Source organism: Miscanthus floridulus, chromosome 8, assembly GCF_019320115.1.
Source record: "Miscanthus floridulus cultivar M001 chromosome 8, ASM1932011v1, whole genome shotgun sequence".
In the NCBI taxonomy this organism is placed as follows: Eukaryota; Viridiplantae; Streptophyta; class Magnoliopsida; order Poales; family Poaceae; genus Miscanthus; species Miscanthus floridulus.
The window spans coordinates 218,074,433-218,078,038 of NC_089587.1; the positions used below are offsets into that span (position 1 = coordinate 218,074,433).

Here is a 3,606-nt window from a genome sequence, read left to right on the forward strand (position 1 = left end):
TCCAATTCTTCTCAAGCTAGCCAGATATACACGTCATCATTCTGGAGCTGTACGTTAGCTAGCTGTGTACGTGATGCGCGTGCTATGTTTAGGCATGGCGATTCCCCTCCGCCAATCCATTCTTTGCACCCCAATAACAACCAGGATGCGCGTGCTATAGCTTCTCCCTCCTATGGATAGCACAATGATGTCCGAAACGGGAAAACGAGGAGACGAGCTTCCCCTCCCTCCTCCCCCACCACCTCCATTCCGGCCGCTGCCGCTCTGCAGGGCCGGCCCATGCGCGGGTGAGGTGAGGTGACGACGACGCGGCGGCGCGCGTTCACCGGACCGGCGGCGGCCCACAGGCGGAGACGATGAAGGGGAGGCCGCTGTTCAAGAGCCCTCTCCCCCGCAGCTTACCTCTCCGATACCTCCAGCGTCTCGTCGGCCGCCGTCGCCACCCACCGCGTCTACCAAGTCTGGAGAGGAAAGAATGTACGTTCCTGCGTTCGTTAATTGATGTCTAATTGATTAATTCATTACAAGCCGCCTGCCGCGATCGATCGTTGCTAGTAATTAACAATGGCGATCGTGGATTCTCGCGTGGCCGATCCTGATGTCGTTGGCAGAGATTCCTGTGCGGCGGTCGGCTCATCTTCGGCCCGGACGCGAGCTCCATCGTGCTCACGGTGGCGCTCATCATGAGTTCATGACGCCGCTCGCGCTCTTCGTCGCCTTCGTCTCGTTCCGCCTCGCCGAGCTCATCGGGAAGCCGCTCGGCACCGCCGTCCCGGCGACGGCCATGGCGGTCGGCGTATTCGTGAGTTCGTGGCACACATACATACAATCAATCACGGACCAACTCTATCTAGTTGTAGCACGCGGCCGGCGGCATCGATCATGATATCATTGCGATGGTGCGTGCGTGCGTGCGGGACGTTGTCGTGCTGGTGCTCACGTCGGGTCGGAACCCCAGCATCATCCCTCGGAACGCGCGTCCGCGGGGACCCGACGACGCGGCGACGGACAGCTCCTCCTTCGCGTCCCCGCGACGGGCGCGTCGTGGTCGCTGCCGCCGACGCGCGACGTGTACGTGAACGGCGTGGTGGTGAAGGTGAAGTACTGCCACACGTGCATGCTGTACCGGCCCCCGCGCTGCTCGCACTGCTCCGTCTGCAACAACTGCGTGGAGCGCTTCGACCACCACTGCCCCTGGGTGGGCCAGTGCATCGGCCGCCGGAACTACCGCTTCTTCTTCATGTTCATCTCCTCCACCACCTTCCTGTTACTCTACGTGTTCGCCTTCTGCTGGGTCAACCTGCTGCTCATCTCCCGGCAGTACGGCGTCAGCTTCGGCCACGCCGTCGCCGAGTCCCCGGTGTCCGGCTGCCTCATCGTCTACACCTTCGTCACGGCGTGGTTCGTCGGTGGGCTCACGGCGTTCCACTCCTACCTCGTGTGCACCAACCAGACCACGTAAGAGAACTTCCGGTACCAGTACGAGCGCAAGGCCAACCCCTTCAACCGCGGCACCGGCAGCAACATCGCCGAGATCTTCTTCTCGCTGATCCCGCAGTCCAGGAACGACTTCCGAGCCAAGGTGTCCCCCGCCGACCCGGACGCCGCCGCGCTCTACCTGGGTCCGCTGTCGTCCGAGTCGCGGATCAGCTTCTACACCAGGGCCAGCCTCAGCTTCGACATGGCCAAGGCCAGCTTCGACCTCAACTACTCCGCCAAGCGCACCAGCGTCGCGTCCTCCGACTTCGGCGACATCTACGGCGGCAGCCACGGCGGACACGGCCACTGCGGGGCCCTCGACCGGGTCTCGACTACGCACCTGCAGCAGCCGCGCACTCCATCTTCGGCGGGCCCGGCAGGGAGAGCAAGAAGGCGGAGGACGAAGCGGACGCCGTCACGGCGGAGCTCGGGGCCACCATGCACACGCACTACGGCGCCGCCGCCGGCCGCCCGCGTGGGAGGGAGTTCGAGGTGGTGTGATCGAGCGCAGCGGAACGACGGGGGTCGATCGAGAAGAAGCAAATGTTGTCATTCTCAGCTCGATCGTGAAAATGCGATTTGCGCGTGTGCTTTTTTGTTGCGTGATGTCGTACATACGTGTAAGTAGCCTCAGCTTCGTCCTCCATATGTATGTTTGGAAATGGGATGGCTCACATCATAGCATTCTACTTCCCGCATGGTACACTGTAGTTCAAGGCTTCATGTATATATAGTTGTGTTATACATACATGTATATAGGCTGCCTATGCACATGTGAGTTGATGACTGGAAGTTGGAGTCCGATCGATGCTAGTAATTACGGAGCAGGAGATACACCATCTCTCTCTCTCGCATAGGAGTATGGCCCTATTCGGAACCGATTATAATTGGATTTCCGACCGTCCCACTGTGACATTCCAAAAAAATTCCATCAAACACCACGCGGTGAAGACAGAAAAGGCCTTTTTTTTTTTTTTTTGGCTTCGGCATCACTACTTTTGACTGGTTTTGGCTTTAAAAGCTGTTTTCGCATGCGAGTGTTTGGCAACGGCACCACTACCACCCGACGTCCAGACAAATCGAATCCGTTGCACGCCCCATCTATCCGCAAAAGTTAGTTTCGTACGTGTCCCGTTAATTATTCGTATCCACAAAAAGACAAATCGAATCCGTTGCACGCTCCATCTATCCGCAAAAGTTAGTTTCGTACGTGTCCCGTTAATTATTCGTATCCACAAAAATTATCTTTCTATGTGCCCCATTAATTATTCTTTTTTTATTTCGCGTTCTGAACACTCGTACGATCACATGTTCCACTTTCTCTACCTTCACAAGAGGATGGCGTCATCGACCTCTCTAGTTAGACATTATGTAGATTACATTTTATTTTGTTGCCCAACTAACGTTGTAACATCCAACTATGGGACTTTATGAAATTGAAACACATGTACACAGAGGACCGCCTGCGTCTACACCTGCTCTCGAAACACTTGCAACATGAAAGCACTTTTTATAACATACGTTTAAGCAAATGAAACATTTGGAACATATGCTTGCAACATGTGTATAGCCACTAGAACATATGCAACATCTAGATAAAGCACTTGCAACATATGTCTGAAGTAGATGAAATATTCTGAATAGATACTTGCAACATACATGTGTACCCATTGCAATATATGCGACATCCAGATCTACTTTTGCTACATTCGTATCGCGCACAGAGGGACCGCCTTCGCCTATGGGGACTGTAACACCTTTGGTGTTACGATCTAATTTAGCACCATGATTTAGGCCTAAGAAAAATTTCCGAAACGAGTTTCTCGGATTTTTAATTTAAAACGTACTTGTCGTGATAAAGAAATCGTGTGTGACTCAGTTTTGTGGACTCAAATAAATGCACAAGCTAAATTACTCAGTGCATAAAGATATTTAGGAATGTCGGACAACAATTCGTGTAAATAGATAACGAACGGTTTGTTCTATTAGATTAAGCATGAAAAGCAACTTTTATAAATAAAATAAAATCTATTAATAAATAGAACGATATATATATATTTACTCACGTGTTTATTTTGATAAGCACGCTCAGTTGAAAAGTTTTGGTCTAGTGACGTGTTTATGTTG

At 52.9% G+C, this 3,606-nt stretch overlaps 1 pseudogene; it reads left to right on the plus strand.

Moving 5' to 3' along the window:
* Positions 1-204: 204 nt before the first annotated feature.
* Positions 205-2,029, plus strand: LOC136478178 (probable protein S-acyltransferase 1; annotated as a pseudogene).
* Positions 2,030-3,606: the final 1,577 nt, after the last annotated feature.